Genomic DNA, 16,661 nt, shown 5'->3' on the forward strand with positions numbered 1-16,661 from the left:
AAAAGGACCCAAGACTTCAAACATCAAGCTGTCTAAACAAATAAGACCCAGCTGGTGGTGACCCAACAGAAAATATCTAAAGCTATCTTTTCCTTTTTGATTGTGCAGCTGTCCTCCTTAGATGTTGTTGTCCGTCGGGATCAAATGGGGACAATTATAGAGGTTAATCAAGGCTCTTGTAGAGCTGTCTCTAAATAATGTATATTTAGCATTATTAAACTGTATGATTAGTGTTACCAGCTTCTTATTTACAATGAGTTTATGGTTAAGAGCTATTTACTGAAGACCTACAGCCAAAACTTAAAAAAGGCCTTGTCTGTTGTTGTCTGTGAGGAACTGAAACCTTCCTTTCAACGATGAGTTTCTGTGGTGACTCCATCTTTCATGTCACCTTTGGTCCAACTCCTTCTCACTCTTCTTATTTGTTGCAAGCACGGATAGTTGCATGCCCCTAAAGACCTTTAAAGTCCCCCCTATAGGCTACACGTTTCAACACATCTAAAATACTAAATAATACATTTCTATATTTTTATACCACAAACATGAACAATTACCTGTTTACACCTCATCTCACTCTAAAATGTATGTCGATTTTATGAATATGTTTTTGTAAATTGTAGATTGGACAACCCAATATCACGGCAAGACGTGAACATGTGACGATTTACCATGCTGGGAGACGTGAAGATGTCACGATTTCGTCCCTTCAAACGTGACAGTTACACGGTGTTAGGCTTGTTTGAGACGAGCTGCGGCTCGCCTTGAAAGTAGACGAGAATAGCCGATCGCAGAGAGGTCTCAAAAAGCTCGCCTGAAGTCGGACAGCTCGGAGTCGGCTTCTTCTTCTTCTCTCGGTTTTTTGGCGGATTGCAAACAACTTTAAGGTGCATACTGTAGTGCCGAGAGATAGGGAGTCAGAGGCGGTGCAATGAAGGTGCAAAAGGGTACTTTATTAAGAAGCAAAACAAGATATGTTGTCCGGTTGCAGTCCGGGAAGAAGAGAGAGGAGTCAGGAGGGCACACAATATATATAGACAACACGGGGGCGGGCCGGAATGGGCCGTCGTAAGGGGGCCGCAGTAGGTGTCGTGGCGAACCCAGCAGGAAAGAGCGCCGCCCGGCCGCAGGTGAAGACACAGCGGCGGTGGGCATGAAATCTCCGGAAGGACGGAGCGGAATCCCAGGGAGGCAGGAGCAGTCACCCCGGGAGGAAGGAGCGCAACCCGGCCGCAGGCAGACGCACAACGGCGGCGGGCACGAAATCCTCGGCAGGCGTCGAGGTATCCCCGGAAGAGAGGAGCAGTCCCCCCGGGAGGAAGGAGCGCAACCCGGCCGCAGGCAGACGCGCAGCGGCGGCGGGCACGAAGTCCCCAGCAGGCGTTGAGGTATCCCCGGGAAGCAGGAGAGCAACCTGGCCGCAGGCAAACGCACAGCAGCGGCGGGCACGAAATCCTCGGCAAGCCTCGAGGTATCCCCGGGAGGCAGGAGCAGTCTCCCCGGGAGAAAGGAGCCGTGGACAGATGAGAGGCCAGACAGGGTCCCGGAGCGCGCCACCCATGGGCCGATGAAGCATGGGCGACGTCCGGAACTGTCGAGGCGAGACGGGGTCCAGGAGTGCGCCACCCAGGCGCCCATGAAAACGTGAGTGGCGTCTGGAACCGCCGTCGAGGTGGTGAAAAATGTGAGAATGTCCACACGAGGTCAACCGGCTGGTCGAACCTCCTCTCCGGCACCGAAAAAAAAAAAATTGTTAACAGTCAGATGTTAACAGAAATACGTCGACAGCCGTTAACAGTTAGCCGTTAGCCGCTAGCTGGCAGCCATGGGTAGCTGCTAGCCGTCGTTAGCCCCTCGTGGTTAGCCGCTAGTCGTCGTCAGCTAGCGCAGCCGGGACGTGCAGCAGCACGCCCCAAAGAAACAAGCCCACGAGGTAGCAATCGGGTTGCTGGTCGACCCAACAGGTCGTGCATCGTCCCCCTGTTGGATGGAAGGCTGATGCGGGAATAGCGAGCAACGTCCCCAGCTCTTCGCGGGGCGCGCACCGAGCCTCAGTCCGTGTGCCGGTGGCAGCCACGGACGATTCCAAAAAAAACCCGGCATTTCGAGAAAGAAACTTGAGTTCCTTTTGCCGTGTTCGGGTCCGTTCCGGAAACTTCTCGAGACTTGTCAGGGTCACCACCAGTGTAGTGCCGAGAGATAGGGAGTCAGAGGCGGTGCAATGAAGGTGCAAAAGGGTACTTTATTAAGAAGCAGAACAAGATATGTTGTCCGGTTGCAGTCCGGCAAGAAGAGAGAGGAGTCAGGAGGGCACACAATATATATAGACAACACATAACATGTCCGTGTAGAAACAAAACCCCAACTGTAGTTCCATGTGTGAATTATGAACCAGTATATTAATAGGTGGTCACCACACAAGCTTCCCCAGAATTCAAACATGGCAAAATAAATCCTTGCGTCCGTGGAGGAAGCACCACAGGGGCCGAGGAGGGTGGGTCGCAGGCGAGGGCCGGGCCATGGAACAGGCCGACGAAAGGGGGCCACAGGAGAGGGTAGGGGCCCTAACGAGGGCGACGGCACCCCCACCGGGGGCGGGCCGGAATGGGCCGTCGTAAGGAGGCCGCAGTAGGTGTCGTGGCGAACCCAGCAGGAAAGAGCGCCGCCCGGCCGCAGGTGAAGACACAGCGGCGGCGGGCATGAAATCTCCGGAAGGACGGAGCAGAATCCCAGGGAGGCAGGAGCAGTCACCCCGGGAGGAAGGAGCGCAACCCGGCCGCAGGCAGACGCACAACAGCGGCGGGCACGAAATCCTCAGCAGGCGTCGAGGTATCCCCGGAAGAGAGGAGCACAACTCGACCGCAGGCAGACGCGCAGCGGCGGCGGGCACGAAGTCCCCAGCAGGCGTTGAGGTATCCCCGGGAAGCAGGAGAGCAACCCGGCCACAGGCAAACGCACAGCGGCAGCGGGCACGAAATCCTCGGCAAGCCTCGAGGTATCCCCGGGAGGAAGGAGCCGTGGACAGATGAGAGGCCAGACAGGGTCCCGGAGCGCGCCACCCATGGGCCGATGGAGCATGGGCGACGTCCGGAACTGTCGAGGCGAGACGGGGTCCAGGAGTGCGCCACCAAGAAACAAGCCCACGAGGTAGCAATTGGTTTGCTGGTCGACCCAGCAGGTCGTGCATCGTCCCCCTGTTGGATGGAAGGCTGATGCGGGAATGGCGAGCAACGTCCCCAGCTCTTCTGCGGGGCGCGCACCGAGCCTCAGTCCGCGTGCCGGTGGCAGCCACGGACGATTCCAAAAAATCTCCGGCATTTCGAGAAAGAAACTTGAGTTCCTTTTGCCGTGTTCGGGTCCGTCCCGGAAACTTCTCGAGACTTGTCAGGGTCACCAGTGTAGTGCCGAGAGCAAAAGGGTACTTTATTAAGAAGCAGAACAAGACATGTTGTCCGGTTGCAGTCCGGGAAGAAGAGAGAGAAGTCAGGAGGGCACACAATATATATAGACAACACATAACATGTCCGTGTGGAAACAAAACCCCAACTGTAGTTCCATGTGTGAATTATGAACCAGTGTATTAATAGGTGGTCACCACACAAGCCCCCCCAGATTTCAAACATGGCAAAATAAATCCTCGCGTCCGTGGAGGAAGCACCACAATACCACCACCTCCGGAGTCGGCTTGACTCGGTTTGCATTTATAAAGAATGCACACATGTTTAATCGTTAATGTCAGATATGTACTAAGTAAATCCATTTGTTCCTGCTCAAGATTAGATTCTACTTTATTGTTATTGCACATATTACAGGTACTGAGACAACGAAATGCACTTTAGCTTCTAACCAGGAGTGCAAAAAGCAGTAAAGTGAAAAGTAATGTACACAATCTACAGAATAAAATATAAAATGAATTGAATGATGAATAAACAGTGAGGGGTATGAATACACTAGATATACAAAGCAGCCTGTGAGCAGTATGAGCAGTATTAACAGTGTGTATGAATATGCTAAGATAAATAAAGTATGAAAACGGTAAGCAGTGCAAGTATAGTATAACATATAGATATTAATTTCATGATGATAAACATTGTGGAACAATGATGAAAAATGTGAATGGAAGTGGCGACGTAAAACGGACACAAAACAACAACAAACTTTTGCCGAGCCGAGTGGAGAGTTTCATCACCAGCACGGGGTAAAAACCACCAATGAGCGCTCAGCTCGAGATACCAGCGAGTCGTTTCCCATCAAGCATTTAGCTTCCGCAGCCTGTGGAGAGGAACTGCGCCGCCTCGCCTCGCCGCGCCTCGCCGCGCCTCGCCGCGCCTCGCCGCGCCTCGCCGCGCCTCGCCTCGCTCTCAAGGCTGCGGGCGTCTTTGTCCCGCGAGATTTCAACGTCTCATGTAGGCGAGCCTCCAGAGCAAGTCGGACAAAATTACTAACCATCATGCAACGCACTAGCAAGACGTTGATCGCAACTGCGCAGGTCTCGCTTAACCAATGGAGAAATAACCGGAAATGCGAAGCAAATACTACCCCGACGTAATGATTTATTTTGTAATAGTCACACTCGATTACGCCGATGTTCTTGTTGCCCCAGCTGGTCGACACCTCTTTTAGCAGAAACAAAGACTACATTAATGTATTAAATCGATGTTAAGCCATGCGTGTGGATCATGGTGTGGATGTGGAAGCGGAAACAGACGTAGGCAAGATCCTCAGCTCGATGATTGGATGGTTTAGCCGCAATGCATGCTGGGATTTGGTGTTTATGTGATGTGAAATCTGAAAACGTTTTTTAAAAATAAAATAATACTTTATTCCGAGTGTGCTTGCTTTTCTCTTTGAAAGTCATCACATAACGGCATTGTAATACACGGTTCAGCTACATTAAATATTACATATCTGCCGTAATTCTCTATTTATAGAGCCCTGCTGAGAAGACTTCTAGACAAACAGGAGAACTGCCGCCAACACTGAAAACGTGACGTGGATCATACATATATCAGCCATTAAACAACATCTTACATTTATTTTCACACAATACGTCTCCTTGCAGTATCAACACTAATTCGGCTGACTTTTATATTTGATCCAATTGGTAGATAGGCTGTATTTACACCATAACGGTGCAGAGCTGATAGAAAGGGACACCTGGTGGTTAAAGCACGTTATTGAATTGTATTATTTTATTATTCCGGTTATCTCTCCACTGGTTAACATGGGTTAACAATACCATGTAACTGTCACGTTTGAAGGGACAAAATCGTGACATCTTCACGTCTCCCAGCATGGTAAATCGTCACATGTTCACGTCTTGCCGTGATACCGGGTTGAGATTGGAACATGCTACGCTTCTCAAGTAATTGTATGGATATTTCTTCAACCTGAATTTGAGGTGAGCACTTCAATCAATCAATCAATCAATCAATCAATCAATCAATCAATCAATCAATCAATCAATGTTTATTTATATAGCCCAATATCACAAATGTTACATTTGTGATATTGTGAAGTCCAACCCCAGTGGACTTCACAGTTTGTACAGAATATCAGTATGACAATACGACACCCTCTGTCCTTAGACCCTCACATCGTACAAGGAAAAACTTCCGGAGAAAACCCACAGTTTAAAGGGAAAAATGGGAGAAACCTCAGGGAGAGCAACAGAGGAGGGATCCCTTTCCCAGGACGGACAGACGTGCAATAGATGCCGTGTATAAATTGAAAAGATAATACATTTGCAACATAGGTAGTCCAAATGTTTGGAACTGCATGTGTGTATAATAGGAAGATGAATCCACGAGGATATCCATCCAGGACTTATAATCCAGGACCACAGCCACGACTCAAGATCCAGGGCTCGCGATCCAGGACACAGGACCGCAGCAACAGGATCATCCATCACTCCGGATCCCGGCGTATATAGACACCAAAAAGAAAGAAATTTGGGGAAGCTGGGTTAATCGGAACATGAGAGTACACAGGTATAGACAGAGAGAATGAAGAAGTAAGATGTCCCCCGACAAACTAAGCCTATATCAGCAAAACTAGGGGCTGAATCTAATCAGCCCTAACTATAAGCTTTATCAAAAAGGAAGGTCTTAAGCGCAATCTTAAAAACGGATAGGGTGTCTGCCACCCGAACACAAACTGGAAGCTGATTCCACAAATGTGGAGCTTGATAAGAAAAGGCTCTGGCTCCCATTGTACTTTTAGAGACTCTAGGAACAACCAACAACCCTGCATTCTTGGAACGCAATGCCCTAGTAGGACAGTAGGGTATAATGAGTTCTTTAAGGTAAGATGGCGCCTGCCCATTAAGGGCTTTGTAGGCGAGAAGAAGAATTTTAAATTATATCCTGTGTTCTATAGGGAGCCAGTGTAAGGCAGCCAGAACAGGAGTATTTTTATTTAACCTTTATTTAACCAGATAAAAGCATTGAGATAGAATCTCATTTGCAATGCTGACCTGGCCAAGAATGCAGCAACGTTACACATAACACAAACATACCCTCCCGCTGTACTTCTCGGAGACTTCAACCTCCAGACAGGGAAGATAGACAAACTAACATCTCTGTTAACCGCCTTTGCTTTCTCACTGTCTCCTTCCCCACCAACTCATAAAGCTGGCAATGTCCTTGATCTCATATTCTCAAGGAACTGCGCTACTTCTAACCTCTCTGTAAACCCGCTCCACACATCCGATCACTTCTTCATTTCATTCTCTCTACCCCTTTCCAAACATAACAAACTAATCTCTTCTCATCCTGCACCTGTCCGCCGTAACCTTCGTTCCCTCTCCCCCTCTACCTTTGCCTCATCGGTGCTCTCAGCCCTCCCTTCCTCGGACTCGTTCCAACTACTACCTCCAAACTCTGCTGCAGAAACTCTCCTCTCTACTCTCTTATCCTCTCTGGACTCTCTCTGTCCTCTCACATCTCGGCAGGCTCGTCAGTCCCCTCCTGCTCCCTGGCTAAATGATGCACTGCGTGCTAATAGAACCGTCCTTAGGGCAGCAGAGCGGAAACGGTGGAAATCCAAACACTGTGACGACTTCCTAACCTATCAGGCTCTCCTCTCCTCTTTCTCTGCTTCGATCTCTCAGGCAAAAAGCACTTTCTTTCAAGATAAGATCCAATCTTCCAATTCCAATCCCAAAAAACTATTTTCCATCTTCTCCACCCTCTTGGACCCTCCCAAAGCCCCTCCCCCCTCCTCACTTCTGTCAAGCGACTTTGTTATCCACTTTGAAAAAAAGGTTGATGATATTCGCTCTTCTTTTTCTGACTCACCTTTACTCACCGCTGGGTAGGGTTGGGAACCGAAACTCGGTTCCAGATGAGAACCGATAAGAAAATGCCGGGTACCGGGTACCCATACAAAATACACAATTTCGGTTCTGCTTAACGGTTCCTAAACGCGGTAGACCCTGTATTCCAGCGGGTCCGTCTGCACCGCGGTGCTGCGGTGACCCGGTGGAATACAGGGCGGACCTGGAGAATCACAGAACGGCCGGTCGTCAGCGGGCCGTTGACGGCCGGCTCGGTACGCTGACGGCCGGCACCGCCCTTCATTTTTTTAAACGGCATCATATAAATTGCGCTGACAGGCGACAGAGGTCCACAGTTGCCCCGCAGCGATGCTCCCCCGCCCTCCCGTAGACATTTCACGAGCTCAGTCACTTCATAACACCAAAGATAGGTCGCGGTAAACACTCTGAAGTGAGGCTCCACTACACTAAAAAAGAAAAAGAAAAGGCAAAGTGTAATGCCTGTTAATAGCTTGCCACAGGCATAGCTCAGTTAAAATAAAGCACAGCTATTGTGCAATACATTTGTATTGCATGTATATTTTTTAGTAACAATTTCAGTTAAAGCTTTTAAGAATAAATATATTTTTGTTATCTAAACGTTTGACCTCTTTATTTTACAATTTTGGAATCGAAACGGGGAATCGATAAGAACCGGAATCGATAAGCAGAACCGGAATCGAAATCGGAATCGATAAATTTCAAACGATACCCATCCCTACCGCTGGGTCACCAGACCCTCCTTCCACCCACACACTAACCTCCTTTTCCCCTCTCTCTCCAAGTGAGGTTCTCACCCTCATTACCTCTGCCCGCCCTACCACCTGTCCTCTGGACCCCATCCCTTCAAACCTCCTTCAGACTATCGCTCCTGATATTCTACCGTTTCTCTCCCATTTCATCAACACTTCTCTAACTTCTGGTCACTTTCCAAACAGTCTCAAGGAGGCAAGAGTAAACCCTCTCCTAAAGAAACCCACTCTCAACCCGTCTGATGTTATAAACTACAGGCCTGTCCCTCTACTCCCGTTCCTGTCTAAAACACTTGAACGCGCTGTCTTTAAACAACTCTCCTGTTATCTCCATCAGAACAACCTTCTGGATCCGCACCAGTCTGGTTTCAAGGCAGGTCACTCCACAGAAACTGCTCTCATTGCTGTCACTGAGGAACTGCACACTGCCAAAACAGCATCCCTCTCCTCTGTCATCATCCTGTTGGACCTGTCTGCTGCATTCGACACGGTGAATCATCAGATCCTCCTTCGCACTCTCCAAGAACTTGGAGTTTCAGGCTCTGCACTTTCCCTCCTCACCTCATACCTCAAAGACCGTACCTACAGGGTAACTTGGAGAGGGTCTGAGTCCGACCCTTGTCAATTAACTACAGGGGTCCCTCAGGGCTCTGTTCTTGGTCCCCTCCTCTTCTCCCTGTACACAAATTCGCTCGGATCAGTCATTAGCCCGCATGGTTTTTCATACCACTGCTACGCTGACGACACCCAATTAATTCTGTCCTTTCCCTGCTCAGAGACCCAAGTCATCGCACGCATCTCTGCTTGTCTAGCTGACATCTCTCAGTGGATGTCTGCTCATCACCTCAAGCTCAACCTTGACAAGACTGAGCTGCTTTTCCTTCCGGGAAAAGATTGTCCCACTCTTGACCTAACAATCAACATCGGCACCTCTGTTGTTTCCCCGACTCAGACTGCAAGGAATCTGGGTGTGACCCTAGATAACAACCTGTCCTTCACTGCAAACATCGCTGCTACAACCCGTTGCTGCAGATACACGCTTTACAACATCAGGAAGATACGTCCCCAGCTGACACAGAAAGCGACGCAGGTTCTGGTCAAGGCTCTCGTCATCTCACGCCTAGACTACTGCAACTCCCTCCTGGCTGGTCTACCTGCATGTGCCATCCGACCCCCTGCCGCTCACCCAGAATGCAGCGGCTCGTCTGGTCTTCAACCTTCCTTAATTTTCCCACACCACTCCGCTCCTCCGCTCCCTTCACTGGCTTCCGGTAACTGCTAGAATCCACTTCAAGACACTGGTACTTGCTTACCATGCTGCGAATGGATCTGGCCCTTCGTACATCCAGGACATGGTTAAACTGTACACCCCAGCGTGTGCACTACGCTCTGCATCAGCCAAACGACTCGCTGCACCCTCGCTGCGAGGGGGACCCAAGTTCCCATCAGCAAAAACACGTGGGTTTGCTATCCTGGCTCCAAGATGGTGGAATGAGCTCCCCATTGACATCAGGACAGCAGATAGCTTGCACATCTTCCGGCGCAGACTGAAAACTCATCTCTTTCGACTCCACTTCGAGCGATAGAATTATTAACAAAGCACTTATATACTAATAAAGGACTGGCTTATCTAAAGCCAGTTGAGTAGCACTTGAAATGTTTGGCTCTATGAAACCTGATGTACTTATATGATTCTGTTTTCTTCAAGGTTGTGTCTTCCTGGTCGAATGTACTTATTGTAAGTCGCTTTGGATAAAAGCGTCAGCTAAATGCAATGTAATGTAATATAAAATAAAGAGAACATAACTAAGAAAACAAAAGACAAAAAAGCAGTACCTACATTGTGCACATTAGGACAGTAAGAAAGGTGCACTACTTATTACTGCAAGAGCAGCTAGTGGTAAGGACTTCAGACAACTTCAATTTAAAACATGCTATTGAGACAAGTGCGGTCAGTTTGAGGCGTGATTGAAGGTCATTCCAAGACCAAGGACCATAATAAAAAAGACTCCTTTTCCCAGCCTCAGTCCGCACAGCAGGAACCTGGAACCGTATCCAGGCACTGGATCTGAGGTTGTAAGAGTCACAAACTGGAGCAAATCTGGCACATATGTACAGTGGAAGCTTACCTAAAATGGCTTTATACATTAATAAAAACCAATGCTGCATCCTATGCATAGTAAGTGAGGACCATCCAGGTAGGCTATACAGTTTGCAATGATGAGTCCTATAGGGTGCATTTGATATATAACGCAGTGCAGCATGGTAGAGTGGGTCAAGTTTGGCCAACACAGTGGGACAGGCAAATCTATAAATGGTATCACCGTAGTCCAGCTGGGACAGGAATAAGCCAGAGACCAACCTTTTACGGGATGAAGTTGAAAAACAACATTTAAGTCTGTAAAGGAAGCCAAGAGTGAATTTCAATTTCTTAGTTAGAACTTCAATATGGTGTTTGAAGTTGAGATTACTGTCCAACCAAAAGCCAAGATATTTGTAGGTATCGACAAACTCAACAGAGATGCCATCAAGGGTGTCAATGGAGAGGCAAGAGGACGCTGACTTGGGAGCAAAAAGCATTGCTTTGGTTTTCTTACTGTTCAAAAGCAGTTTGGAATCAAGAAGTGCATGCTGCAGCGTGATAAAATCAGATTTTGAGGCAGTCTTGAATTTAATTTAGATGATTAATTTCATCAGGCTTGATTGATAAATATAGTTGAGTATCATCCGCATAACAATGAAAATGTACAGAATGATTCCTTATAATATTGCCTAACGGAAGCATATATAATGTGAACAAAATAGGTCCGAGCACTGAGCCCTGTGGCCCTCCATGGCTAACTTTGGTTTGCGTGGAAGATTCATCGTTGACACGTACAAACTGAGAGCGTTCAGATAGATAGGACCTAAACCAGCCTAAAGCAGTTCCCTGTATGCCAACTAAGTGCTCTAGTCTTTGCAGTAATATATCATGGTCGATAGTCTCAAATGCAGCACTGAGATCGAGCAAAACAAGAATAGAGACACATTCACAACACTTAGTGAGCAGCAGATTATTGTGAAAACTATTATTCTAGTGTCAAAGTAGAACAAACAAAAACACAAATCAAACCCTACTTTACATTTTTTAGATGTCTTATGTCTGGGGTCTTCATTTCATAATTTTATACTATTACATGTACATTTCTAGTTATATGGCACTTATGTTTGGGAGAGGAATCAAATCCCATCAACTTTATTTGATGTATTCATTCAATAAATATGTTTTTTTATTTGTATTAAGAAATGTAATTAACATCTACCTGTGTAATTTGTTTTAAACTCTTGGTACTGAAACATAAAATATTGGTGAAAAACCTTCAGGTGTATGCATAATGTCTTCTAATATATAGATGAACAAACACGTTTAAAAGTATGAAGCCCTACAAAAGAGTCACGGCCAGCAGTGAATTGGGCCACCCTCCTCAAACACCCTCACCCTTTCTTAAAAGAGATCCAAACTAAATATAAATCATGGGGAGTTTATAACAGGTCACACGCCAGATCAAAATGTGTTGTTGTCATAAATAAACTTTGTGCAGCTGTCTTTTGTTCTCCTTCACAGCTAAATGTCCCTGTCTTGACCATTTTCTCAACTCTATCACCTTGGATGTTACCGCTGTCTCAAATGTATTCTATTAGAACAGAAACAAATATATTAGTATTTCATGTCTATTTTGTTATCTTTGATCTGTTTAATGTGCAGGTTCTTTCTTACTAATTTTTCTTCTAAAAGGCAGAGTTTATGTTGCAACTTGCAAAGAAAAAGAGAAGAAAAAAGGCAGTTTCCAGTGCAACTGAATTGTCTCTGCATTTAAACATAGCATTAATATGAGAATGTAAAATGAAATATCATGCTGTTGTCTTTTTATTAAATGAAATCACAGTTTCTTAAATGCTTGTAGCACTGGTTTCTTCAAAAAAAATCTCCATGATTAAAAAATAAATAAGAGTAAGGGTCCCTGGCTGGAATTTAACTTATATTTAGACATTCTATATTTTTTATATTTCCTATCACAAGGAACCACAGAAGTTGCAGATATATCTTTTTTGAATTATTTTTTATTTAATCTCGGTGCACTATGCTTTGTAGATCTTTTTCATTAACCTTTTTATTCAATGATTCACTTTTGAGTTTTACCCATAAAAGCTTTTTTTTTCTATCTGCTGTGCTATTTTCATTTTATCAATTGATTTGAATTATAACAGGTAAGCACAACCAAGGTGGACAGACAATAACTGTTTTAATTATTTCTTAAACATTTGCTACACATTTGATCGCATTATTAGTATTTTCAAATATCACATTTGACATATTAATATGATAGCTTAGTAGCCCTTTTATCACAGGAGACAGTTTTACGGAACTTAGCAGGAAACTCGTGTATGTAACGTGATGAAAATATATCTAATTTACCACAAGCCTAACAAGGGAAGCAATCTCTATAGTGCTGTTATTGAGGAAGTCTCAAACAAAACTAAACAGAGGCCTGAAACCACGATGAATGAGACTGAAAATAGACTGAGAGTAAACCGTACACGTCACAATGGAAATTTAAAATTACTGTATGAGGGAAATACACGAGGGGGAGGGGGTTGAGAAAATTAGGGAAGCCCTTCCCCTTATACAAGCCTTCCTCATTTTATGATGTATTATGACAGCTCAAGAAGCACTCAGCATTTTCTCTGAGAGGAAGTCAGCTTGTTCATAAAACCATGACCCACCCATTGACCCTAAGTGTGTTATTTTACAGTTTCTATAAGTCCTAACTCCTCCAAGTGTGTGTTGGTGTGTTTTTTTGTATCTTGATTGACTAATTATGGCAGCATTTTATTATAAGCAAAACACTTTTTTGTATAACCTTTATTTATTTCAGAGACCTGAAAATAAAGTGCGTATATACAACATCAGAAAATGTCAATCCAGTCAAAAAAGCAGTTAGCAAACATGCAAGGTAGCAGCTAGCAATGCCTTATAAAGGAAAACACAGGTATATGCTGATGTCTTCTGCATGCACAGTATTTGTTCACATTTATGGCATTGACATCTGTGGATAAAGGGTATTGAAATGCAATTTTTTTTTGGATAAGACGTTTGGAGGTCCTCATAAACAGTCTGTAACCTGAAGAAGATTTGTCTTATGGTGGCACACATAAAAGTATTTGTTGTGAACTTAAAGATTAAGTTAATTACAATGTTCAGGTATAAAATAAATAATGGTTAAAGCACAAGTCAAAAGGGGACTAATACAGATCCCTGTGGAACACCTTTAAGAACTTTTATTCTTTTCCCCTCCTTCACAGTTTTCAGCCAAAACCCAGTATGTTTGTGTAGTGTAAAAATGCATTATTGTAATCTAAATTAATAAGTGATTGAAATCAATGTAATATTAACATACATGTCATGTGGTTGCTTCTTCACAGCAATGATGTTTAAAAGAAGCTTTTCATTTCAACTATGCATAACAATTTGGCGCAATACATTGTTAACACTAATAATTCCGTACTTTTGAATACTATATCATTGATAAAACTATAAATAAAAAGCAACTGCAGTTTATTTGAACAGATTGGCTGACAAATATAGGGGGATATAGGTTAACTGCAGTAAGAAACTGTATGACGGAGATAAATTATAGTATTGCATGACAGAGTGAGCTTTGAACCCTGCTTAACTTATTGTAAAACTGACAACCTCTGGCCTCAACTGTGCAAATTAACCGTACGGAGAACCGTCTACACTCTCCTGCTGCCCACTGATATGCCAAAGTGAAACTATCACCCACACCACAAAGAGGTAGGTGCAAACCACCAGCTTTTGGGTGAAGAGGAATTTATGCAGATTTTTTGATATTATGAAACGGATTGCATAAGGTTTATCTCAGAGGAAATTTGACAAAAGATCTCATCTTGTTTTGTTTGTTTCAGTCACACTGTAACTTTTCTCACCACAATAAGATATGCATATTATGTAATACCTGTTAAATGAAAATAAGTAATCCTCTTTATTTGTCACCTGATCCTAATTATCCACATTTTGAACTATTCTTCTTCAAAGTTAATTGGTCCATGAACACACATTTTAATGAACATAATTCTATTTTCATGATGACGACGACAGGATATCCCCCCAGTAGTAATCATTTTGAATGTTGGGTGACTTCCAATGTAGCACGCTTTATCTCTGGTTGGGAATTCACCTTCAAAGATTGGTCAACCTCCTTGCACAATTTTCTGGAAGTATAGAAGTATTGAAAGTATAATGCATCTTCGGTTTTTTTCATGGCTAAGGAAACTCCTAAGCCATGAAGATGCATTATACTTTCAATAACACTTTCCATTATACTACCAGGAATAGTACAGTAAATGTAGAGGTAGCTTACACAGAAACAATTTATGAAACAGAACAATTCAGTATCACTTCATTTAGGGACCAAAAGCATCAAAACCAGAAGACCATGAAAATATCAGGCGGCAGATCATGCAAACTCAAATTAAAAACACTTGATTCAAACTCGAAAAAAAGAAACAAAGGTTAGTTATTGCAAACTACTTTTCCTGTAGTCCACACAAAAAACAAGATATTAAAGCAACACATTTTCAAGCTTGTTTGGTTGGAATATGGCATGAAAACAGAACGGATCAATACCATTTATTCTTAATTATTTACTCTGCATAGCACAAGTGATGCTTCAGTAGATGATTCCTTTCTTTTGCCCCAGATCCAGAAAACACACATGTATGTCACTGATAATATCATCATTATCATCATCTTTATTTGAACATAACTTTTAACAAACAAGTTACATAGTGCTCCACATAGAGCAAATAAAGAGAACATCAATAAAAGCAAAAATAATTTGGTAAATAAAGACATTAGAAACAAGTGCCAGCTAATCAGCAAAAATCTAAATCAGGAGAAGGGCTATAGTTAAATCTTCTATTAAGATGCTCTCTCCCATCTGGTTTTAAGATTGTATAATTCATTTGAAATCAAGAGTAAAACTAGTCTAGAACATGTTGACTTTGGTTAAATAAAGAGCCTGGATGGCCTTGAACTTTTCAAATTGTTATGAAAATAAGACAGAAGTGATAGTGTTTGGACCCACTGATGGCCAAAATGCCGCGCTTGTGCTTGATTCTCTGGTCCCATATATAAAACCCAATGTTACAAATCTTGGTGTACAGATTGATCGGGATTTTACATTGGATAAACAGATTAATTCTGTTGTAAAATCCAGCTTTTGTCAGCTGCAAATTTTACCAAAGGTCAAGCCTTTCCTTTCTTTTAATGACTTTGAGAGGGTGATACATTGTTTTATCACAACTAAACTTGACAACTGTAATGCCCTCTACGTTGGAGTTAGCCAGGCTTCCATCTCCCACTTACAGCTAGTTCAAAATGCTGCTGCTCGCCTTTTCACAAGAGCACGCAAGCACGAGCACATTACACCTGTACTGGCATCTCTACACTGGCTTCCAATAAAATCGAGTCGATTTACATTTTTTTATTGTTTGCCTACAAAGCCCTCTTAATGGTTTGGCCCCACCTTACCTGGCAGAACTCCTACAACCTTATACATCCTCACGGTCACTGAGGTCTGCTGACAGATTCCTCCTTGTGGTCCACGGGGCCTTTGCTGTAGCAGCTCCCAGGCTCTGGAACCCCGATGAGACTTGCTCCCACTTTGCCTGTTTTTAAATCTCGTTTAAAGACTCACTTATACTCCCGTGCTTTTGCAGACTACGTATAAGACTTTTAAATAGTTTTTTTTTAGTTTCTTGTCTTTTATATTGTTTTTACATCATGTATGAGAGTTTTTTCAGTCTGTGGCCATAAGTATGGTTTTATTGTCTTGTGTTTTTGCATTTGTTTTTTGTCCGAGTGGTTTTGTCTAAATGTATGTATGCTGCTTTTTATATATTTATTGATGTACAACTCTGTTGTGCTATATAAATAAAGTTGGATTGGATTGGAAATAAATAGATGCATACGTAAAAAACAGGGGGATAATAATTGCCTTCATGTCAAGAACAAACAAACAAAAGAAGAAAAAACATCTACTTCCAATAATGACAGTCAGTGATGATAACAGTTGCGATAAGAGGAAACTTTAAAACTTTTTTTTCGTTTAGTGAGATTCAGTGAAACTGTGGCAGTCATTACTAATGTCCATCATGACTCCTCAAATATTCCCTTAAGATGCGCAGTCTTACGATTCCCTGTTGAAAAAAAGTTTCAGATTTCAGACATCCCACTTTCACCGTCATGACCATGTGATGACACTCCACAGGAAGGCGGCCATTTATCTGTGTGTGATGTCATTGTTTGAGTGTGCAGTAATACTCATTGCTGTAATTGTGAAGAAAATGTGTCCCTTAAAGAGAAGAAAAACAGAATATAAGCATGCAGGGGAATACAAAAGTGCCAATTAGATCAAATTAAGATTTATGTTCCATCCTTATCTGATTGTCACTGTGACATTTTACTTTAAATATGCTGGAATAAACAACCTCACTATGTACTAAAAGCACAAAATGTGAAAGTGTTTATTATA

Source organism: Gymnodraco acuticeps, unplaced genomic scaffold (assembly GCF_902827175.1).
Source record: "Gymnodraco acuticeps unplaced genomic scaffold, fGymAcu1.1, whole genome shotgun sequence".
NCBI lineage: Eukaryota > Metazoa > Chordata > Actinopteri > Perciformes > Bathydraconidae > Gymnodraco > Gymnodraco acuticeps.